This window comes from Copadichromis virginalis, linkage group LG15, assembly GCF_057382275.1.
Source record: "Copadichromis virginalis isolate Kocher_CV1m ecotype Utaka linkage group LG15, C_Virginalis_male_GT1.1, whole genome shotgun sequence".
NCBI classification, from domain to species: domain Eukaryota; kingdom Metazoa; phylum Chordata; class Actinopteri; order Cichliformes; family Cichlidae; genus Copadichromis; species Copadichromis virginalis.
In genome coordinates, this window is record NC_140632.1 from 34,627,519 (window position 1) to 34,653,281 (window position 25,763).

The 25,763-nt window shown below is 41.1% G+C and overlaps 1 protein-coding gene across 2 annotated transcripts in view; it reads right to left on the reverse strand.

The window, feature by feature from the left end:
* The window catches only part of kank3 (KN motif and ankyrin repeat domains 3), a 45,501-nt gene extending 26,810 nt beyond the window's left edge, over positions 1-18,691 (reverse strand). For both annotated transcript variants that reach the window (XM_085433076.1, XM_085433075.1), the window contains exon 1: positions 18,610-18,691. The gene's annotated coding sequence lies outside the window, so the exon portion shown is untranslated. The remainder of the gene's footprint in view (positions 1-18,609) is intronic.
* Between the last annotated feature and the right edge of the window lie 7,072 nt (positions 18,692-25,763).

Genomic DNA, 25,763 nt, shown 5'->3' on the forward strand with positions numbered 1-25,763 from the left:
CTTCCAATCTGATAATCTGAAACTTAAAGCCAGTTGCTAATCCTGAGCTTAATCTCTTTCACAGGAGTCCTCATCCTCATGAGGACATTTAGGCTGAACAGAAACTAAAATGAAGCTCAACACATCCACACACAAGAGGCCTCTCTGCTGCTTGGATAGGTCTAAAGTTTCCTGAAGGGAAGCCCACTACTCCCCCAATAAATTCCCACCACCACACACCTCCATGCCCTGTGAGACCTCCTATTGTCTCCCAGTAGGAACTGGGAGGGGGGTAGAGGGTCCTGCCAGGAAACCCATCAGGCCGTCCTGAAAGCTGCTTCCTGAAGGCAGCAGGAAAGCATGAAGCATACGACAAGCAAAAGCTGAGAGCTGAACAAACACATACACACAAAGAGGTATCCTGCCGCCAACACCAGCACTGAATCCGCCATCACATGATGCATCACACTGAGGTTAGGTAACATGTTATCACATTTGGCAAGAACACGAGCATTTAAGTGTTTGTGCGCGCTCTCACTCACGGTGACACACAGTCACCTCTGTGCAGGGTTTTTGCCGCCAGATGCCATTTCCTGTGTCCTAAATAACAAAATTCACCTCAATCGCATCTTGTTGTGTACAAAAAAAAAGTTTTATTTTTTTGAAAATTCACAATCAGGTTGAATTCAAACATCACATGTGTCCCGCCTCCCCCTCCCTCTTCCTTCCAGATTCTCCAGCAAACACACACAATCATGCACATTCAGCCTCCACAATGAGGCATTATGCCTCTTTGGTTGTGACGCTGTTTTCCAAAAGTTTTCTGAGGCCTGGTTGTTTTCTTCAAACCATCCCACCCCCTCACCCTCCACTCCCTTTCGTGCTCCTTGCCTTTTTTTTTTCCTCCCCCATTTCCAGGTTCAAAAAGCCACAAAGTGAATTTAGCAAAGTCGTGGGGGAACTGCGGCACTTGAGTTTTGAACATGGAGAGCCGAAGCCGCTCCAAAGGTGGATCTGAAGCTGAAGAGATCCTGCTGAATAAAGGAGAGAGGGCGGACACTGTCCACAGATGGTGGCATCAAATAATGACTTCTTCTTCCCACTGACTCCACTTCTGTCAGATCTCATCCATCTGTGATCTCTTAAATACCTCACCGTGTCCTGCTTCCTTAGGTTTCCTTAAAAGCGTTAACATTATGGTTTGTTGGACGTTGTCACTCCAAATGCAAGGTCAAAATACCGACTGTTTACCGACTCTCAAACCCGTCAGGACTATTACTTCATGAAGTTTCTACAAGATGACTTGATAATGACTTTGTACAGGTTCTTATTACACGCCCTCAACTTCTCATCTCCTTCGGCCAAACCCAGTTACCTCAGAAGCTGAGATTGAACACAGGGAATCTGTGTCCGTATAACTTATATTCACCAAAGGACTGGGCCACCTGCAGGAGCTGCATCGCTGTGTGCTTCCAGTTTCTGTGCTGATGTTAATAGCAGAGGTGGTTTGGAGCGCTGCAGTTCCCGAGTCTGCAGAGTGTTGGAAACTGTTACACACCCCACTCTGTAACTTTATGTAGTTGCTGAGAATTCCTGAACACATCCACTTTGCAGTAGTACTACTTACTGTTGATCACTGAATATGTAGGATGGAAGAAATTTCACCAACTGGCTTACTGCAGCATCCTGAAAAAAATTATGATACTTTTCGCATCCGCAAGTCCACTAGGGCGTGCTCAGGTCCAAGTGATGTACATTTCTGTTGGTACAATACACCAACTATGTATATGCCGCAAATGGTGGATTTTAAGCAGAGTTCAGATAAGTAAGAGGAATGACTACTCTGTCATCGTGCCTGCAGCCCTTTGGGATGATCCATTCTTTCCGAAATGTTTGTAAAGGCAGAGTGCATATTAATAGGGACTTTTTCTTCAGTAACAAAGGGCACGAGTACTGATTTTTCTCTCTTGGCAAAAGTTGCACAAGGGTTTCTTGATTTTGGATTTCTTTGAAATTCCAATATAATTGAAGTGAAAAAGCATATAGATTACTTTATTAGCTTAGGGGGTGTTTCTGACTGCGAAACAACTACACAGTGGTCCCAGCACTTCATGAGACCTGCAAGAGTGATGGAAGGGTCAGCTCCAGTAGGGCACCTACAGAAACCCTGTTAAGACTTTCACTTCTTTTAGATGCATCCTGTTGACCAAAGGCTCTCCTTCCGTCATGTCGGCTACAACTAAACCAATCTGTGAGAGAGTCTGGGCCGTTTGGACGGACCTACCACAGATTGCTATCGTTGTTTTATGTTGGTCATCCTGCTGATTTCCTCTTCCAAAGATTTAAGACCCCATCTCTTATTAATAAATGTTGCATGTTTATTTCTGAAACAATGATGGTATTGGCACAACTAGATACACTTCCTGCACCGCACCCATTTTGTATCCCAGCAGCAGCAGCAGCATCCAGTCAGTCCCTCTTTAAAACAAAGCAGCGTTCATAAGTCAAGTTTCCCCTCAATAAGTCAGTTTCCAGCTCTGACGTCACGTTGCCTTTCAGACCGAACACGCCTTGTTCTCCCTCTGTGGTGACACAAACTCTTCCCATCATAACAGACTGAATCCTTGTAGAATCTTGTATCTGGGTCAATAATCAGCCATATTATTTCCATGTAAACTGCAGGTCTGTCGCTCTCTCATTTCCCTTTTTTGTAATCCATTCAGCTCTTTGCTATTCTAGCCAAGTGAACAGTGAAAGTAAAGCAGCTCTTGACATCTCTAAAAGCCTTTTTGCAGTTGACCCAGATATCTGGTCCACAGATTTGAGTTTAAGAGGAGACTGTGACCCATTTGTCTCCTTCACAACAGTAGCTACTGGAGCCTCCAGATGTTTGATTGTCGTAACTACAGAACAAGACCAGATGTCAAGTGTTTGTTGCTTCATGCCCAGAATCTACTAAAACACACTCCATACTGTTATCATTTCCTTCACCGGATGAAATTATGATAGTTCTGCATATCGTTGATGGAGCTGGTCGGTATAATGACAAGGCAGAGGATGCACCGCCTATGAGATGTCTCTCTACACACACCTTCATCTGCTTTGGGCTGCTCCTCTGGAAAATACATGTTTGTGGGCTCTAATTCAGTTTTCCGTAATGCAGTGATTCAGTTAGCTCCTTCTTTATGGCTTAGTCACACTAAGATGCAATTGCAATTGCAGGGATCATGACTGCACCGAACATATTGATGGCCTGCGGCTGACCCTGAGGCAATCTGCCAGGTGATTTTAGGCAAGGAAAGTCTGTTTTTTACTTACTGAATTTATGCCATCCTTTTGGTACAAGACCTGATTATTAAAACTCTATAAATTGGCTATAAACCACTTATGACAACATGAGAAAACCACCAAACCACCATTTTTGCATCCAAAAGTATTAAAACCTCTAGACTGACAAAGATAGATCATTGAAATCTGTTTATGTTCTATGAATTTTTCACTTGAAGACATCAAACTGTGTCCGCCCTTTGAATTATTGTGGTTTAGTAACAATGCAATTTTTTAAAAGAGCCACCAAAAAGGCATATTCATAAGTGATGAAGATTCTGATAAAAATGCTGCAATATTTACTAGAAATCATCAATCAATCCCAATCCCTACAATGTTTTTACCACAGGCTAAAGACGGAAATGTCACCAGCATCACATCACTCGTTGGTTGTGTAGCCAGGTTGCACGGATTGAGGTTTTGCAGACACATGACCATTAACCACATGATTTTAACTTGGATGTGTAACAATGATGCCGACAGTGTAGGTTGAAGTGAATAAGACTCCAGACACACAGGTCTAGAAAATGGTTCACAACCATCTGGCAACCATTGGCTGTGAAGGCAAAACTAGGCTGGTGGAGGTTGATGGCAGTCACTAAGAAAATGACTGCTGAAGATCCAGTCACACAGACATACAGACCAGTGAGTGCCCAGATGGCAATCATCTGTCATTAGAGAAAAATGTGCATTCCAATCCTTTGGCTCAATCCTCCTTGTGATTGCTTTGATCGTTAGCTTATTGCTGCGATCATAGGTTGAATGAAAGTGACAGACTTGTCTACAAACAGTGACCAGCTGTTCCCTGAGCTATAGTGAAACTGTGAAAAGTGCAACACAAACCTAAAATGGAGATTTGCCTCCAAAGTAAAAGTTATGTCTTAGTGCTACAGCCAAAAGGAAGAACTTTACTTTGAAGGCGAACCTTCTCCATATCACTTTTTCAAGTTTTGCCACTGCTCAGCTAATAGCTAGCGAGCATTTGCAGACACACATGAAAAACTTCCGGCAACCATGAAAATCTAGACATAACCATTTAAATCAGGTGAGGTTTTAAGTGCGGTACCTTCTTCCAGCAGGGGCCAGCAGCCTCCAGGAACCCCTTCCAACCACTCGGAGAATACGCATTTCCCGTGCAACAACTGGTTGTATCACATCCAATATGATGGACAACTCCTAAGCAATGTGTGAGTGACATCACGTGAGAAATCTCAATAAACGTGTGTGATTGAATGTGAGGATTGTGTGTTTATTTCCAGCGTATGCTTCAGAAACTGTCCAATTAAGCTACATTTTCAAACATAGCTTTGTGAGATATTTGCAGACAGTGAAGCTAAAATACGATATGTTGAAAATATTGGAAAATGCTCTTGTTCTTGATTGCTTGGCTGTTTCTGTGCACAGCTAGAATTGTTGATCTGCATCTTTGGCCAGTTTTTCCCATCCAGATGTGAGTTGCATTCACATCTGGAGACCCATTTGTCACCAAGCAACATAAAACTTGGGATTAAGTCTTTAAGTGTTTCCAGCAAGTTTAAAGTTGGCAGAATGTTTCCACCACGTGTCTTCTTTTCTTGTCACAGTTTTGTTCAAGAAAACAACATTTTGTTTTGTCATCTATATGAAAGAATTTCTACAAAGTGCAGTCTGGGGATGACTCACTGAGTGCCATATTACCACAATCCTGCTGAGTCCAGCAAGATATGGTTTGCTTATATTGCCCTCCTTGTTTACTCCATATTTGCCGTTTGCCTCGTCATTGTAAAAAAAAAAAAAAAAATATGCTAAAGAGTAGTTTCCACAATGCACTAGCAAGAAAGGGTTTCAGATTTCCACACCTCACCAGAAAACAGATTTTCTCCATCTAACAATATTCTTCTGCTTCTCAACTTCAGGTTCACAGGGGGAGGGGGCACTGGAGCTTATCCAGTGGGGTACATGCCCTAGACAGGTCATCAGTTCTATCACACAGTTAACAAAGCAACTACTCATGCTCTCAATCATACCTGTGGCCAGTTTAGAATCAGTAATTAACCTAACCCCAAGCATGACACTGTGTTTAACCTTGGGAGGAAGCCAGAGTACCTGCAGAGAACCCATGCAAGCACAGGGAGAACATGTAAACTCCACAAAGAGATTTTCTGGGGGAGAAAAATGCTACAATACCTGGGACAAAAGCCAGATCAGAAGAGTAAAAGATGGTTTTATCCACCTTAGTGCAGGGATGTTGGGTTTGTCAGGAAGGTGAAGTTATGGATGGTCAGACTGTAGAGGTGGATGATAGCTTAGGGTGCCCACACTAGTGTAATTTTTAGGGTTTTGGGATAAATCTTGCTGCTGGATATGGCCAGATCAGATTCCAGGAAGCGAACAAGCATTAAAAAGATCAAAATAAAGAAGACTAATCTGTAAATAGTTGAATACATCGATCAGTTATAACCTGTAAATTATTTTAAAGAACAAAGTGGCACTGGTATTATTAGACGTCATTTTATAAGTCTTTTTTATTTTAACGATGGGACATACAATACTTGGCAGCAAGAGTGAGTTTGTCTCAGTAATGAAATGTATTAAGGGATTAAATAGACCATAAAGTCCAGTTATATCTCTTGTAACAGCATGAGGAAGGGAACATTGAGTGCTGGAGCCTTGTTAAATCTTTTTATATGATTTAGTGGCTTCACAGGGCAGGGGTACATTTTCACAGTCACCTTAATACCAAACACAACTTTTGTTCCACTATGGACCACTGAACAGAGGTGACCTCGCTCCCACTTCACACTTAGAGACGCTTGTCAGGCAGAATTGGGGAGATGGCGTCAGAGAAAGTACCAACATATTTTTTCCTGTCGAACAGGGCGTTTATTGTTCGGTCAAAAAATTGAAAGTTGTGTCTAAATTTCCAAAAGCAGTTGTGGTTTGGTTCTTTGAGAGATCTGATATTTTAGATGTTCAGTCCACAAGCATTAAATCCATTCTCACTCTACCAACCAGTTAAGTGAAAAAACCCCTGAATGATGGCCAGTGCGTGGCTGAGTAAAGACTTTACAAATTTGCAGCCAGTCTTCAGTAAATTTGGAGTTTTCCCACCCTGGTGTTAGTGGACAGAGTCTGATGACTTTCCCAGTGCTGCCCTGCTAGTACTTGAGCTGATGTTGGTATTTTTAGCCTGTTTTTCATTGAGTGTTTCTCAGACTGCAGAGATAGCAGAGGGAGGAGCGTCTGATTGGACCACAGTGGTAGACCTCACTGGCATTTCTATGACACGACTTTCACATTTGTTCAGATGGCAGAATCAGATCTTTGCAGGCAAACATTACCTTAATTGTGAACAAGTGGATGGATTATAAGGACTATATCTATATATACATATTAGCTGAGGTTTTTTATAGTACATAGATTTACCTCATACTTGACCTTTTTTTAAGATTTCTTTTATGGAAACCGACAGGCCTGAGGATCAGAGGCCTATCAGAGCCACATATAAGCTGGAAGGTCAGAAAGCAACATTCATTTTATCTTTATATCCATTTTTCTAAATAAGAGAGGACATACATTACATTGTCTGATACTCCGGGCATTTACCCTCACTACAGACACAATCTGTTATCTTGAGATTTTCTTCTGATCCATACCTAGCTCAATTATCTTGTCTTCATTATGTACAAATGATTATTACAAGATGTCCTGAATTATCAAACCGCCTTCCCTTGTGATCAGAACTTCATCATTTTTTCAAGATAATTGAGTTTTAGTGGTTACATCATATCATTCATGAGCCTGTGCGTACCTAATAGCTAGGCAGCATTATACAGTATCAAAAGGAAAGATCACAAATGTTTGATTTCATTTAACAAGGAATGAAGATAATGAAAATATGCAGACATGGACTGTCGACAAGTTTCAACATGATTAAGTTAAGCTGATCAAGTTAAATTTCTGCAAAGCCATGATTTTAAAACTGTCTGACATCTCGAGATAACAATATAATGCAAACTCAATCTCAGTACAATTAGCTCAAAAACTGGACATGAGCTTCCGAAATTGTTTTAAGTAAATGACTCATGATCACGAGACTATTGAGGCAAATACAATTATGAGAAACAGAGCTGCTCTTGATTCCTGTAAATATCTGAGAGTCACAGAAAGACGCTTCAGACTTCCTCAATAACACCATTACTATTACGATATGCGTTTTTACCTTTTAAAATCTAGATCTGAATGCAGAAATCCAATGTTCTTTAAAGACCTACCATTTCCTTTAGCATAAAGTGTTCATTTCCATTTTAAAAGCCTGGATGCATGCTAATTGTTATGGGAATTCCATGCAGGTCTCGCACTTAAAGCTAATTGCTCCAGAGGAAAAAATGCTTCAGCTTTTAAACTTTCAGAAACCTTTGAAATGTTTCTTACGACTGCACTTGATGGAAACAAATAAAAACAGAAACTCTTCACTCACTTCCATTTTTCCTCTAATAACGTACCACCTACCAAGGAGAAAATATGAGTAAGGGTAAGACTACCAAATATTTCCAAGTACATCTTTGATATGCACTCACTGAACACTTCATTAGATGTTAAACTGCTTGTTAATGCTAACCAGTCAATCACATGACAGCAAATCAATGCATCTAGGCATATAGACATGTTTAAGATGACCGGCTGAAGTTTAAACTGAGGATCAGAATGTCGAGGAAAAGTGATTTAAGTGACTTTGAACATGGCATGGTTGCTAGTGCCAGGTAAGCTGGTCGAAGTATTTTTCTAAAACTTCTGCTTTTCTGGGATTTTCACACTCAACATCTCTATGGTTTATTGAGAACAGTCTGAAAAAGAGATCAGGTGAAAAAGTTTTGTTGATGCCAGAGGTAAGAGGCAACAGTGACTCAAATAACTACTTGTTACAACCAGATGAGCTACAACAGCAGAAGACAACACTGGGTGCCACTCCTGCCAGTACGGTCAGGAAACAGAGACTTCAATTCTCCAAAATTGGACAACAGGACATTGGAAAAATGTTGCCTGGTCTGCTGAGAATTGCTGTGACAGTCAGGATCAGAATTTGGTGTAAACAAATTAAAATTGAGGCTCAATCCCTCCTTGTATTGTTCAGTGCCTCAGGCAGGTGGTGCTGGTGTAACGGTGTAAGGAATATATTTTTTTGGCACACTTTGGGCCCCTTAGTACTACATTAGCAGTTCTATGGTCTGATGAAACAAAGATTGAACTCTTTGGCCTGAACGCCAAGCATCACGCCTAGAGGTAAACAGACACTGCTCATCACCTGGCCTATAAAACATGTTGAAGGCACGGTGGTGGCAGCATCATGCTATGGGTATGTTTTTTTTACCAGCAGGAACTGGGAAAATGGCTCTGGGACCACTCTGTGAGGAGCCCAGACTTAAACCATACTGAACATCTATGGAGAGATCTGGGAATGGCTGTGCACCAATGCTCTCCATCCAACCTGATGGTGCTTCAGAGATTCTGCACTGAAGAAAGGGAGAAACTGCCCAAAAGCAGGCGTGCCTAGCTTGTAGCATCATACTCAGGAAGACTTGAGACAGCAAGGGGTGTTGTGTGTAGAATTTTAATGGGAAAATAAATTTAATCCATTTTGGAATAAGGCTGTAACAGGACTAAAAATGGAACAAGTGAAGCGCTTTGAATACTTTCTGGACACACTGTAGCTCTACTGCTGGAGCACTCCCAGTCCCTCACAAGCAGCCAATCTTTTTTTTTTTTTGTTTTTGCTCTTTATGGGCATTGTTCTGGATCTTTTCTATCAAAAACGTTAAGCAGCAATACTCCCAAAAACCTGCAGAGAGACTCTGATGATGACCGAATTTCCCTTTAACTCAATCAATACTACTTAAAAAATGGATGCAAGAGGAAACTACTTAAATAGGCCTACATAAAAATTAGGGGTGCAACGATACTTGTATCGATATTGAACCGTTCGATACAGTGCTTTCGGTTCGGTACGCATATGTATCGAACAATACAAAATTTGTCATTTATTTTATCAACTTTCCTTCTGACGATGCTGTCTGTGTTGAGTGCAGAGTGAATCTGCGCTCGACTACTCCGCCTAGGCTACACTGTCGAGCACAGATCCACTGAGCGCTCAACACAGACAGCATCGTCAGAAGGAAGAGCGCAGGGCAAGCTAGCGAGACAGAAGTTAAGCTCTCCTTGCAACATAGCAAATTGAACCTCCCCCACCCTCATTCAGATCTGGCGTTTGGAATTATTTTGGTTTTCATGTGACGTATGACCCTGAAGGTAAGCGCGTCATGGACTAAAGTAAAACAGTGTATTGGATGTGCCACGCAATGCTCAATTACATGGGTGGGAACTAGTGTGTTAGCGCAATTAGCTCGTTAACGTGTTGGCCGTCTAGCCCCATGCACGGGGCGATCAGGGGTAGCTCGTTAACGGAGATTTGCTGTGTTGTGGCGTTAAGGTCATTTCAACGAGATTAACCTGAAAGCACTAGTGGGAACACAATGAATATGACTGCACATTTACTCAGATATCATCCTAGTGCAAAGACAAATGGAAGCAGACAAAAACAACAAGCATGCTACTAACTTTAGCCGAGTCATTTAGACAGCTGTTAGCACATGATTCTCCTTATATGTTTAATATGCTGCTGAGAATATAGCCCAGAAGAAGCGTATAGTATAGCTTTTATTTTGGAAAGAGCCATTTCTCTGTAATAAACTCTCTTTTCCAAAGATGAGTGATTCCTCAATCAGATACAGGGCTCGCAAAATCGCTAGCCCGACATCCCGGGGCTAGCGATTTTTCCAGTCGGGCTACCAAAATCTATCTCTGCCCTGCCCTGCCCGTCGGGCTATTGTAGGAAGGAAAAATATGTCAATGCTTTTGCATTCTTTCGGAAATGTAGCTGGGTAATTAGGTCATTGGCATCGGTGAGCCACTGTCAATATGTGACATATTGAAATCGCATTTGAATTTGCGCTTGTTTTTTGCTTTCACTTTGCAATCGCGTGAACTGTGTATAGAGAGCGACAGCACTGATCTGTGAGTGATGATAATTTGTGCACCAATTCCTCTGACATCGTCTTATTAATAGTTAGCTTACTATGCAAACATGACAAGTGAAATCTCCCGCAGCAAGCTTAAACATGTGAGAGGTTGATCACGCAGAGAATCGCTGACCGTTATATGTGTGTGTGTGTGTGTGTGTGTGTAAAAGCAGCAGGATATATATTTTAGTTCTGCTGAGCCAAATAAGACAGGTCAGGGTGAAGAAGTGACAGCCAAAGAAAAGCTTACCACAAAACGGAAGAGTAATGACAAATCAGACTATAAGGCAAAAAGAAAGTGCAGCTTTATGGTTTCATGGACAAAAGAATTTCTGTGGCTGCAATATGACGAGCTAAATAACCGGGGCTGCACATAAGTGGTCCGCAGGTGCGCATTCGCTGTCAAAATAAAAAACACACACAAGATAAGAAGTTGCAACGCGTGTTTGCGTACATAAGATTTTCTGGAGGAGGACAGACATTTGTTTAGAACTCTTAAAGATGTCGAAGAAGCTCCTTTAAGCAATTACTTTGGTGTTCTTCCACCTCCAAAGAAATGTCAGAAGGAGTCCGAACCACAAAAGAAGCGCGTATTCTCGGAAAAGTAGTTGCAAGAGGTGAGCTGGCTTCAAACAAATGATGAACACACAGAGATGTGGTGCAGAATGTGCCGTGAAAATCCCACTCTAGCAGACAAAAACAGTGCTTTTTATATGGACGCAAACGCGCGTTGCAACTTCTTATCTGGTGCGCGTCTTTTATTTTGACAGCGAATGCGCACATGCAGACCACTTATGTGCACCCGTGTAAATAACATACAGGGAGTGCAGAATTATTAGGCAAATGAGTATTTTGTCCACATCATCCTCTTCATGCATGTTGTCTTACTCCAAGCTGTATAGGCTCGAAAGCCTACTACCAATTAAGCATATTAGGTGATGTGCATCTCTGTAATGAGAAGGGGTGTGGTCTAATGACATCAACACCCTATATCAGGTGTGCATAATTATTAGGCAACTTCCTTTCCTTTGGCAAAATGGGTCAAAAGGACTTGACAGGCTCAGAAAAGTAAAAAATAGTGAGATATCTTGCAGAGGGATGCAGCAGTCTCAAAATTGCAAAGCTTCTGAAGCGTGATCATCGAACAATCAAGCGTTTCATTCAAAATAGTCAACAGGGTCGCAAGAAGCGTGTGGAAAAACCAAGGCGCAAAATAACTGCCCATGAACTGAGAAAAGTCAAGCGTGCAGCTGCCAAGATGCCACTTGCCACCAGTTTGGCCATATTTCAGAGCTGCAACATCACTGGAGTGCCCAAAAGCACAAGGTGTGCAATACTCAGAGACATGGCCAAGGTAAGAAAGGCTGAAAGACGACCACCACTGAACAAGACACACAAGCTGAAACGTCAAGACTGGGCCAAGAAATATCTCAAGACTGGTTTTTCTAAGGTTTTATGGACTGATGAAATGAGAGTGAGTCTTGATGGGCCAGATGGATGGGCCCGTGGCTGGATTGGTAAAGGGCAGAGAGCTCCAGTCCGACTCAGACGGCAGCAAGGTGGAGGTGGAGTACTGGTTTGGGCTGGTATCATCAAAGATGAGCTTGTGGGGCCTTTTCGGGTTGAGGATGGAGTCAAGCTCAACTCCCAGTCCTACTGCCAGTTTCTGGAAGACACCTTCTTCAAGCAGTGGTACAGGAAGAAGTCTGCATCCTTCAAGAAAAACATGATTTTCATGCAGGACAATGCTCCATCACACGCGTCCAAGTACTCCACAGCGTGGTTGGCAAGAATATAAAAGAAGAAAAACTAATGACATGGCCTCCTTGTTCACCTGATCTGAACCCCATTGAGAACCTGTGGTCCATCATCAAATGTGAGATTTACAAGGAGGGAAAACAGTACACCTCTCTGAACAGTGTCTGGGAGGCTGTGGTTGCTGCTGCACGCAATGTTGATGGTGAACAGATCAAAACACTGACAGAATCCATGGATGGCAGGCTTTTGAGTGTCCTTGCAAAGAAAGGTGGCTATATTGGTCGCTGATTTGTTTTTGTTTTGTTTTTGAATGTCAGAAATGTATAAAGTGGGGCAAAAAAGTATTTAGTCAGCCACCGATTGTGCAATTTCTCCCACTTAAAATGATGACAGAGGTCAGTAATTTGCACCAGAGGTACACTTCAACTGTGAGAGACAGAATGTGAAAAAAAAAAATCCATGAATTCACATGGTAGGATTTGTAAAGAATTTATTCGTAAATCAGGGTGGAAAATAAGTATTTGGTCACCTCAAACAAGGAAAATCTCTGGCTCTCACAGACCTGTAACGTCTTCTGTAAGAAGCTTTTCTGTCCCCCACTCTTTACCTGTATGAATGGCACCTGTTTGAACTCGTCATCTGTATAAAAGACACCTGTCCACAGCCTCAAACAGTCAGACTCCAAACTCCGCCATGGCCAAGACCAAAGAGCTTTCGAATGACACCAGGAAAAGTATTGTAGACCTGCACCAGACTGGGAAGAGTGAATCTACAATAGGCAAGCAGCTTGGTGTGAAAAAAATCAACTGTGGGAGCAATCATCAGAAAATGGAAGACATACAAGACCACTGATAATCTCCCTCGATCTGGGGCTCCACGCAAGATCTCATCCCGTGGGGTCAAAATGATCATGAGAACGGTGAGCAAAGATCCCAGAACCACACGGGGGGACCTGGTGAATGACCTGCAGAGAGCTGGGACCAAAGTAACAAAGGTCACCATCAGTAACACACTACAACGGCAGGGAATCCAATCCCGCAGTGCCAGACGTGTTCCGCTGCTGAAGCCAGTGCATGTCCAGGCCCGTCTGAAGTTTGCCAGAGAGCACATGGATGATACAGCAGAGGATTGGGAGAATGTCATGTGGTCAGATGAAACCAAAGTAGAACTTTTTGGTATAAACTCAACTCGTCGTGTTTGGAGGAAGAAGAATACTGAGTTGCATCCCAAGAACACCATACCTACTGTGAAGCATGGGGTTGGAAACATCATGCTATGGGGCTGTTTTTCTGCCAAGGGGACAGGACGACTGATCCGTGTTAAGGACAGAATGAATGGGGCCATGTATCGTGAGATTTTGAGCCAAAACCTCCTTCCATCAGTGAGAACTTTGAAGATGAAACGAGGCTGGGTCGTCCAACATGACAATGATCCAAAACACACCGCCCGGGCAACAAAGGAGTGGCTCCGTAAGAAGCATTTGAAAGTCCTGGAGTGGCCTAGCCAGTCTCCAGACCTCAACCCCATAGAAAATCTGTGGCGGGAGTTGAAAGTCCGTGTTGCTCGGCGACAGCCCCAAAACATCACTGCTCTCGAGAAGATCTGCATGGAGGAATGGGCCAAAATACCAGCTACTGTGTGTGCAAACCTGGTAAAGACCTATAGTAAACGTTTGACCTCTGTTATTGCCAACAAAGGTTATGTTACAAAGTATTGAGTTGTATTTTTGTTATTGACCAAATACTTATTTTCCACCCTAATTTACAAATAAATTCTTTACAAATCCTACCATGTGGATTCATGGATTTTTTTTTTCACATTCTGTCTCTCACAGTTGAAGTGTACCTCTGGTGCAAATTACTGACCTCTGTCATCATTTTAGGTGGGGGAACTTGCACAATCGGTGGCTGACTAAATACTTTTTTGCCCCACTGTATTTGTGAATGTGGAGATGTTATATTGGTTTCACTGGTAAAAATAAATAATTGAAATGGATATATATTTGTTTTTTGTTGAGTTGCTTAATAATTATGCACAGTAATAGTCACCTGCACACACAGATATCCCCCTAAAATAGCTAAAACTAAAAACAAACTAAAAACTACTTCCAAAAACATTCAGCTTTGATATTAATGAGTTTTTTGGGTTCATTGAGAACATGGTTGTTGTTCAATAATAACATTATTCCTCAAAAATACAACTTGCCTAATAATTCTGCACTCCCTGTAATGTTCTGCCGGGTGTGTTGTTGGGTTTCCCTCGATTTCTGGGTCGACAAGCGCCTTTGTTACTGGGACCAGTCATTTTAAGAAAGGCCCCCATTAGAACCCATGAGAAATGCAAGAAATGCATTATTGCTCAGTCTGCAATAGCTTTCCCAGAACAAACACCAATTGCAAATAACATACTAAAAATAAACCTGAAAATCTGTTTAGAACAGCGTACTATGTTGCAAAGAGTGAACTACCACTGGCAAAATTTAGCAGTCTTTGCAAACTTCAAAAAGCAAATGGCCTCGATCTTGGTTCCACTTGTCTCTTACCCGTGACTTCAGTGGAAATTTCAAATACAGGATCTGACACAGACTGATTCATGTCCTACACAGTTCTTACAAGTTCATAGAAGTTTCTCTTCAATTAGAACCAAGTATTTGAGTTGATGATTGTAATTTTTATACAATGTTGTAATTTGTTTTTCAACAATTTTTTAATTAATGTTTTGTTTCCTTTACAATATTATACTTTAATGTATAATTTTATAAAGGAAACAAAACAGGAAACAAAACATCAATCAAAAAATTGCTCTCTTTTTTATTCGGGCTACTTAAATTTATTTTGGGCTACCAAAAACTGAAGAGTCCCTGCCCGAAGGGCTACCAGGGATTTTGAAATTTTACGAGCCCTGAGATATTTTTTTTTTATTATTACTTTTTTGTTTCAGCAACATTAAATTTAAAAACTGTACTTTTGAGTTAAAATATATATTTATAATTTTAATAAATGACAAATTAAAAAGGCATGAACATTTTTTTGTATCGAAAAAATATCGAACCGTGACACCAAAGTATCGAACCGAACCGAACCGTGAATTTTGTGTATCGTTGCACCTCTAATAAAAATCAGAAATTCAATACCAAGTTCAGCGAGGCACACAGCGGTCTCTTGTTTACTAACCTGGTTTGTTTAGAGCTCCGTGATCTGGGCAGACCAATACAAAAATTTAATTCTTCACATAAGGGTGATGGGGTCAGTCTATTCATAGAAGAAAACGTATTTCGTTGAGTTGTGCGATTACAGTTTCTGGAGCTTAAAAATACCACACTGATGAAACTATCTCAGCACCAAGTTGGGTATATATAAACAAAGATGTCAGAAAAGTCTGTGTTTCCCAGTCATAATTATTACTTTAGAAGTCTAGATCTCATAATTACCATTACCAAAATCTGACCTGAATGTGGCACAAAATGCGAAGGAAAACAATAGCGAATGAAGTATTGATTTATAGCCCGGTCTCGCTGCGGCGGTTGTATCTCAGTACGTGGCCCGGTCAGAATATGTCAGTTTTATTTTTTACTTCTCCTGACACTGCTGCGTCCAGCTTTCTTTTTCCTGCCTGCATCATGTCACCGCAGTGCACTGGCCTGCTAAAATTAAAGCCACTTGTAATAAAGCTAAAAATACGACCACATGTACTTTATCAAGCAGGACTCATGAGCACACACTCAAATGCAATTTAGTTCTAATTTAATAAACTGTTCTCCATCAGCTCCGAGGTGTAAATCAGGCAGGAATGCATTAATTAGGAAGGCAGTGTTTATTAAAATATATATATATATGTATGTATATAATCCTGTCACTGAGTATCAAGAGTGTTACAGTGACCTCTTGACTCCTCCAAGTAGACTTACTGCCAAGCTATTTTTGAGGTGGCAGCAGTAAGTCAAACCCCAGGGTCCTGTTGCAGAAAGGCAGCTTCCCCTGAGAGAGCGCCACAAAGTTATTAAGAGCTTAACACAAATTCTGAAGAGCTTCTCCTCATCGCCCCCATCAATTTCTCACTCTTACCCTTCATCCAGAGACTTAAGGATGTATTTACTGCAACTGCCTCTTTGATTTCAGTTTTCTGGAGCCCTGATATTTAGTCTGTTAATCCATACGGCTGCTATATTTCACTCCCGAACCAATAAATGAGCTCACTTTTTTTTTCTTCCTACTCCCACATTAGTTAATTAAGGAAGAGCTGATGGGTGGACAAGAAATCCAAAAAGGTTACATTATGCAGAATTGCTGACAATAGCGAGGTAACGACGAGCCACCGAGCACCAGCCACTACACTGCTTCACCTACTTATCTCATGATTCCTGTTCTGCTGAGCTCATCGTTCCCAGACAGGCAACAAATTGTTTTATCCCATGGCGCGCAACATAACGACAACATCCTGACCGAAAGAACGTCCATGACATTCATGAGGGGTGTGTGTGTGTGTGTGTGTGTGTGTGTGTGTGTGTGTGTGTTGGCAGCACAAAGCACTCTTCACTGCAAAACAACAGGCCAGAAAATCAAAACATGTCTCTTGGGTTTGAGCCACAGATGGATCTGCAGAGGTTTCTTATTTAATATACAAACAAAGGTCACAACACAATGGCCGCACATTAGAGCTCTGAAACTTTAAACTGGATCCATTTAAACATCAAGGTTACCGTCCCACAGCCTAATAAAGGAGACCTGGAGATCACTTTAGTTTGTCGGCAAATCAAAGTGAAATTAATTTTACTGACCGAACAGCTATTCTCGGTGTGTGTTCTGTCTTCTAGTAGCTGCACATCCGGCAGTGCAAAAGAGACTTAGCAGAGTAGAACTAGGTTATGTGTTCGGCATAAGTTGCATGGTGATTCAGCCAGGTAAGGGTGGACACTTTGATGAAACAGAAAACTCGGACTTCAAGCTCACATAGCTCGAAAACTTCCAATCTTGCTTTATAGTACTTATACACATCTAATTATAGATTCAGTTGAAAAACAACTGATCAGATTTTAAAGACAGAGCATTAATACCACAGTCAGCACTTTATTAATATAGCAGAACCACTGAGCTAAGATCTCTTTTACAACAGAGACTTTGTCAAGATAGCAACCATATAAACTCAAAACATCTCAAAAGTATCAAAAATCCAACATTACATACAGGACCTACAACATAATATGCAGCATTGCCACACTGACTGCCAGTGTTAGGGTAAATGAAGCTGTGGGTATGCAGACCTTGTTTTTTAATAGTAGTGGCGTTAATCACTTTAACCAAAAGCTTAAATACGCACTTCCTGTTTCATTAATACAGGTGAGACAGCAACACAATTCTTTAGCCGCTGAATAACTTCATAACATAAAGTGCACTTCTTCTGTTTGGATGAAGGATCAAAGTCGAGTTGTAAAAACTTGTGTCTTTGTATCGAAAAGAAATGCAGCAAAAGTTTTTATTGTCTTATAAACCTTCAAATTCATGGATGTGTGAATAAAAAAGGAAAAAAGAGCCTCTGAGGGTAATATCTCATCACCTCACTGGTATTTAATGTAACACGCCCCCAACAGCGCTGCCACTTAGGATTTTTTTTAAAGCAGTGCTGTTTTCAAGCTAAACATCCGGAGCTGTGGCTGCAGGCCGTCCATCATCCCAAGTGATTCATAGTGAGAGGCTGATGAAGCCAGCAAAGCTACAGGGCAAACCAGACACTGGAATCACAGCACTTTATTATAAGACAGGAAAGCAGCCAGGGGGACAGATATTGGGGGTGCTGACTTGGGATGGAGGGGGATTTCCGTCCTATAAAGCAGCCTCACCCCTCCCACAACAATGTCTGGCACAGAAAGATGTTCCCTTCTTTACTGAAGCTACATTTAGTTTGCTTCACATGTGAAGAAGCTGCAGTGTGTCCTGCAGGAAGAGGTGTAAAAGGAGATGCGCACTGAAGTGGCTCGTCTGAGGTTTGACAAGTCAAAGCAACAGCAATAACAACAACAACAACACAACAAGAAAACCACAAAAGATATCACGAACACTGACCTAAATCCTGTCATTTCTAATGTGAGACAGCCGCAGGCAATAAAACACAGCTTTAAAGTGAATGGTTCTCATAGCAAATGCAGTGGTGGGAGAAAAGCCCTGTTTGGGAAACAAAAACTATTTTCAGTTTGCCAAATTAGTGGCGAGGGAGCCAGTACAAACCACATCCACTCAGACAGTTCAGTAAAACCTAAATAGAGTCTGAGTAGACTCTAAATTTAAAAAAGGGAGCATTTAAAATAATTTAAAAATGTATATATTATATATAAGGTTCCAGAGGCAAACACAAAATCAGACATTATCAATAATCCACTGGAACAGTTTGCAGCAGCCTCTGTTTAATAAGACACAACTACTTTGGCCAGAGGCTCGATTAGTAATAATCAGCTAATCAATACAGCCATGGACCCCCTCGGGCACTGCTGTCTTACCTTGTGGCTGCCCTCCGTCCAGTCACACTGAGGCTTGTCATAACTTCAGTAGAGGTAAGAAAAGTTTGGGAGGAGAAGGAGGGAGGGGGAAAAAAAACTCCTACCCCCTGACTTCAGCCTTTGGGTCAAGTTACCGAAAAAGTTTAAAATGTGTTTCCGATTTAGAATTTCAAAATAAAACGACCACGTTGCACTGAAGGGGTTTGTTTTATCTCTTGTATACATTTACATCTCTAATCTCGTTTTCTTAAATCACGTTCTATCACAGCTCCTGTGTATACGCTGATGACAGACCTGTCAGCTTCAGTTATCTAATGTTTTGTCTGATATTATAAATACATTTAGAGCATTGAACTTTTAATTAATTAATTAATTTATTCATTCATGCTTTTGTATTGTAAAATTGATTTTCTAAAACATGCATTTTATTATTTTATTTCTCAGTAGTGATACAGTAATAATACAGTAGGTTTAACATTTGCATGATTTTTAGTAAAGATCATTGTCTGATCAGTAAATAAGTCCAACAAACAGGTTTTCTTTCAACACGGCAGAGCATACACAAACATAATTCAAACTCACGACTGCTTATATCATGACTGATGCGTTGCTTTCTACCACTCTACTTGTGTGTTTGTCGGATGCACAGAGTGATGAGGATTTGGAAAAGCATCATTGGTGTTCATACATATTCCTTGTCTTACAGGGTTTTGTTTTGTTTTTTAACCTATGAAAATCATCTTCTGTGAGCATACTGTGTATCTATTAGTGTGAGTGAATATCAAGGGTGGGGTAATGTCAGCTGAAGCTTGAAAACAATTGAGGCGCTGATTTGTTTATGTTGTAGCAGGTTATCGGCTGCAAATCTTTTAACTGTTCCCAAAGCAGATCTCAGAAAATTAGTGCTCAGGATGCATTCAGGTACTTTTAAAACAAGCCACCTGCTGACCTCAGAGCAATTACAACTATGCTTACATTCAAAAGCAGACTTAAAAGTGTATATTTAACTTTTATATATTATTTATAAGAATTTGTAACTTTTTATTTTGTCTTTAATTGCTTTTTATGTTTTTATATTTTATTATAAGTATGTTGGTTTAACGTCTAATGAAATGTTGCTTTAACTGGCTTTTATTTTGAATGCAGAGGCCTTCTTTTCCGTCATTTCCTGTTTAGCTGCAACGACAGATTATATTTTGACGTAGGTTTTGGAGAGTTTGCCGCTAATTCCATCTTGAAGGAACACTGACAAACAGCTGAATGCTCCAATCAGGAACCCTGTGTGGAGCCCCCAGGGACCGACGACACATAGGCGGGACTTGTTTGTCAGTTTGGTCAAATGGCGCCAAATCTGGCATGTAATCATAAATCATTTTTAAATATTTCTTTTGTTTCTTGCATGTAAGGTCATTTGTGCCATTGTAAAAAAAAAAAAAAAAAAAGCCCAACACAAGTTAAAATTTCTGGGTTTGAGATCAAAGTTTTTCCTTAACTCAAAGGGTTTGGTTGGTAAATTAACAGGAAGAAACCTCCAACAGATGCAGGGTCAAGGAGGGTTGGCCATCTACTGTGATCTACTGTGACTGGTTAGGGGCTACGGGAGGAAGACAGACAAAAGATACGCTGTGGAAGAGAACCAGAGATGAATAATAACTAATGATTAAGGAGGCCAGTGAAGAAGAAGCACTCAGTGCATCATGGGAAGCTCCTTGCAGCCTGGGCTTATTGCAGGGTAACTATGGGAAGATTCAGGGTCACCTGATTCAACCCTAACTATGGGCTTTGTCAAAAAGGAAAGTTTAAAGCCTCATCTTTAAAGAAGAGAGGGTGTCTGTCTCTTGAGTCCAGACTGGGAGCTGAGAGGTTAAAAATAAAGTTTCTTGAGACGCCTTTGTGGCCGATTTATTCTAGACTGTCTGCCTGAGGGATGAAAAACCATGATTCCAAGAGATTTTCCCACATTTGGTGCTTTGACAGTTGTAGTGAAGGATTAATGACAAATAACAGCGTCACCAACCACAGGGCAGGGGACGCTGTTATTGGTCAAGTCTAACTGAACTCCTACTGGGTATTTTGGGTCCTACTTTGAGGTATTTACTCAGAATTTTGAGTTAATAAGTTGAGCTTTTGACATGCCTAATTCGAAATTTCAAGATCTGAAATTGACAAAACCGTCCAAGTATTGTGTGTGTCTTCCTGGCCTCAAAAAGGGGATGATTGACTTATTACCTGAAGTGGGAGCCCACCATCACCTCCGTCATTAAGAAAGCCCAGCAGAGGATGTACTTCCTGAGGCAGCTGAAGAAATTCAACCTGCCAACACGGACGATGATGCAGTTCTACACTGCAATCATCGAGTCCATCCTCACCTCCTCCATCACCGTGTGGTACGCTGGAGCCACTATCAGGGAACAACAGAGACTGCAGCGTGTTGTGCGCTCTGCTGAGAAGGTGATTGGCTGCAGACTCCCATCTCTGCAGGACCTGTACACCTCCAGGACACTGGGGAGTGCAGCTCGGATCTCAGCTGACCCTTCTCACCCTGGACACAGTCTGTTTGACCTGCTTCCCTCAGGCAGGAGGCTCCGGTCCATTCGCACCAGAACCTCTCGCCATAAGAACAGTTTCTTCCCCTCTGCTGTTGGACACATGAACAATAACCTTATGACTGTTCCCACCACTAACACATGACCCTACGTTGTGTTCACTGCATCATTCCATGTTTGGCACTGATCACCACCTGCACTCATGTATATATCATGTATATATCTATCTATCTACTTAGCACTTTTAATTCTTATTCTCATTTTTATTTTCATGTCCATTTAAGCTTAATTTATAACAGTATTTATAACAGTATGTTTGCACTGAAGCACCGCAGCAATTTCCTAATGTTGTAAACCCGCTCAACATTTGGCAATAAAACCCTTTCTGATTCTGATTGTGATTATTCGAAAGTACCTTCATAAAGCACTGTAAACTGCATCACCTGCCATCCAACAGCTGAGGGCGCTGTAGTCTTTCCAGTATGAAGGTACTCACAGGGATTCTCTACATACAACAAACAGGACACCCGAAAACAAAAAGATTCCTAAAGTGGCTGTGACAAAGAAGCTTCCAAATGTTTTATACTGAATTAAAAATTTAAAAGAAACCTTACTGAGCCAAAATATTTGAAACCAAACAAAGAAACTGTAAAGGGTCATTTCAGTGAAATAAAGAATGAAAATATTGGCTTTAATACAATAAAAAGACATCAGCCACACACAAAGATACCAGTCTGAATGAAGTGTAACAAAGACTAACTAGGGAGAAGAGCCCTGCACCATAACAAAATGTTAAAATATCTCAAATTGATTCCCAAAATTCTTTTTCTGCTGTAAGTTTTGGTTATTTCTCACCATTTTGATCACCGTCAAAGCAAAGACTCTATAAAAAAAACTAAAAACTTAAGGATTATCATGTTGCATCATTCTCCTGACATGCTTGTTGAGTTCATCCAGTATTTTGGGGTGTGCACAGCTGCATTTAGCTCTTGTGTATCTTCAGTCATTTCTAATTCATCGCCTTGCTCCATGTTCATTACTGCAGTGGTCCTCTGGTCTGAGCTATGAAGCAAGTTCAACATAAAGAGCATTTTGTTTTTGCTGTTTGCGTGAAATTTAACAGCAGGACAGCGTGCAGAACAGAGTCACAACGGGGGTTATAGGAGTATTCATGCATGAGTCAAACATAAGCGTGCAATTAGGACTAAGTTTGGGTCCAAACCTAAGAGCTCTTTCATGCTGGTAATCAAACTGATGGCCCCAAAGATGAAACTACTGCTGTCAGTGGTTATGGGAGGGTTTAATCCAAGAACTTTTATGGATGACTGGTCTGTCCACAGGGATTTTCTTCCCACAGAAATGACCTCAAATGAACGCTACATTACTCTGTACTTTCAGCTCTCAAATGTGTCTCTGAGGATTCACGGGTTTTTTAAAAACCTTGTTAATGGTGAATTGTAACCATTGTTAAGCTTACACGGCAATTAATTGTGAAATCTGTTTTTATGGCCTTGAGGCTCAAAGTTTGGGCCTGCATTTTTGTTGGAGTCTACTCAACCTGTTTCTTATTTGTGCATCAGCTCAAACAATCAACATATTAAAATTCAAATAATACACTCATTCTCAACCATTTATTATCTTTTTCATATCACACAGAGCTGTTGTTTGCTTTCTCAAAAAGTATAATATAAATTTTTATTACTGGGTTTAGCATTCATCCATCCATTGTTTTAGGTCACTGAGCAGCAGTCTAAGCAATGATACCCAGACCCTCATCTGCTACCTCCTCCAGCTCTTCTGGGGGTGGATGCTGAGGCGTTCCCATATCAGCCAAAAGATATAATGCCCTGGGTTGGCTCCCAGTCAGGCCTGCCCGAAACATCTCACCTTATCCAGGAGAAATTTGCCCCAGATAGTGTCTTCCAAGACAAACTGGTCCTTGGTGTCAGGCCAGACCAAGACCAAGATAGAAGATCAGTGGTCCATATTACCTTGCACAGATCGTTACTAGGGCCCCACCCTGGACCCACGACTAAGCAAGAAATTGCCATCCTTCATCCAAATCTATAAACAATAGGGGAACAATGCCACTCCTTCTCTGCTGCTGGGAAGCCAGACCATCCAGCATCTGGTTTGTTTTTGCTGCCATAACAAACCATAAACTACGAGAGAAAAAGGAACATTTGACTTAGTTACAGTTCACCTCTCCCTCTCCCGAAGCAGTTTCCTTTTTGCTTATAAGCCTGTTTTATGGGGAACTTACACAGTTCACAGTGATGACATGACCATTTCTTCACCTCACACAGTCTTTATGGGATGAGGGTGAGAGAACAGAGCTATAACAATGAAAGAAAAAAACTTCTTCTTTTTTTCTTTTTAGGAAGAGCTTTGAGAGAACGCACGAGAGTCACAATCATCAAAATCTCAGCTCATGGTTTTCTTATAGAATATTGTATCACTTATTACTGACTGACACACAAAAATATGATTTAAAAAAGTGTTTAAACAACCTGGAAACAGAGAGAAATGTTTGAGATTATAATGTCAAACTGCCTTTAAATGTGGTTATAATGAAACCTGTTATCATTAGTTCTGAGAAGCACATGAGATGTTTTAAGCCTGGGGAAAGCTGGCAAGATAGTTTGTTTGATTTTGGGTTAGAGGCAAGCAGTTTGTGAACTGTAACACTGCAGAGGTGACACATTGTTGAACCTTGGTTTGGATCTGACTGATATAAGATGGAGTGTGAGCTGCTGGACAGGAAGGCTGAAGCAACAATGCTTTCAGGTCAGTGTGACCCAGCAGGGTCGACATGACACTGTGTCAATACATTAATGAGCAACACGACACTGAAAACACAGCAGGCTCTGGACGGGAAGAGCAGTGCAGTTCAACAGTTCATATCTCTGGAGCCAAACTATCCCACCCTGGAGGAACAGATACTTAGAAGTAGCAAAGCTGCTGCTTCTGTGATCTTGGTAGAAAGACCTGTGACCTGGTCCACTTCTTAAGAAACACTCATACACAGATAACCCTTTCCCCCACTTGGATCAAAACATAAAACTTTTGGTCTCTACAATGAAACAAGGCAAAAACAAACAATGACTTCAACTGAATACATTCATTTAAAAAAGAAGTTACACCTTGTCAGTGTTGAACTCCCTTTTGCCTTTAAAACTGCATTTTCTTTCAAAGTACAGATTCAACAAGCTGCTGGAAAAACTCTCAGAGATTCGGGTCTGTATTGACATGATATTTTCCATCCCAAAGAAACCAGGAGTGTTAGCTTGGTGGAACCAGCAGGTAGAAGATGGGTACACTGTGGTTATAAAGGGATAGAGATAGTCAGCAACAATACTCGGGCAGGCTGTGGCATTTAAATAATGCTCAGTTGGTACTAAGGGGCTCAAAGTGTGATAAGAAAACAGTACAGTATTACTACAGTATTACTTCACACTACAAGTCTGCACCATTAATACGAGTCAGGATAGATCCATGTTGTTTATGCCAAATATTGACCCTACAGCAGAAATTAAGACTCATCACAACAAACATTTTAAATTTTTCCAATCTTACATGTTACACAAGGTTACATTTTTCCCAACCGGTCACGGCAGATGGCCCCGCCCCTCGCTGAGCCTGGTTCTGCAGGAGGTTTCTTCCTGTTAAAAGGGAGTTTTTCCTTCCCACTGTCACCAAAGTGCTTGCTCATAAGGGGTCATATGATGGTTGGGTTTTCTCTGTATGTATTATGTATTATTATTAGGGTCTACCTTACAATATAAAGCGCCTTGAGGCGACTGTTGTTGTGATTAGTATAAATATGGTATATTTATATATGGTAAGTATAAATAAAATTGAATTGAATTGTTCAGTTTTGGGGAGCCTGTGCAAATTGTAGCCTCAGTTTATTGTTCATAGCTGACAGGGAATGAAGCTGGTGTGCTCTGCGGTAGCCCGTCAGCTTAAATGTTTAATATGTTGTGTATTCAGAGATGCTCTTCTGAGGCACCAGTACATCTCGCCTGGTTGAGCAAGAGATGTGCTGCGAGACACAATTCCAACCCAGGGCCCTTTGTCTTTCCTCATTCACTCCTTTTTTTTTTTAAGAAACACTCTTCTCCTTAACTGGGTTTTATCAATTGGTTATTTGAGTTACTCTTGCCTTCCTATCTGCAAAGCAGTTTTGGCCACTCTCCTCTTACATCAACATGTTCACCCAGAGAAACCCAGAGCTGTATATTTTTCTCTTTTTCTGACCATTTTCTGTAAACCTGGTTATGTGGGAAAATCCCAGCACACCAGCAGTTTCTGAATTACTCAAACCAGCCTGTCTGGCACCATAGTCACTTACTTAGTCACTCATTCACTTATTTCTTTGTTGTGTGTGGTCATGACCCACCCAGCTGTAACCTCTGTAAACTGTAGAAATGGTCTGAAATTTATAAATCTATTTCAGTATACCAGTGCATTTTCCTGCTAATGGTTCTGCACGTCTCCTACAGGTTGCTGCTGTTTTTCTTCTTACAGCCACAGTTACAGACGTGCAGGAGTTCGCATGAGGAGATGTTCTGATGGATCCTACAGATGGAGGAAGCTGCAGCAATT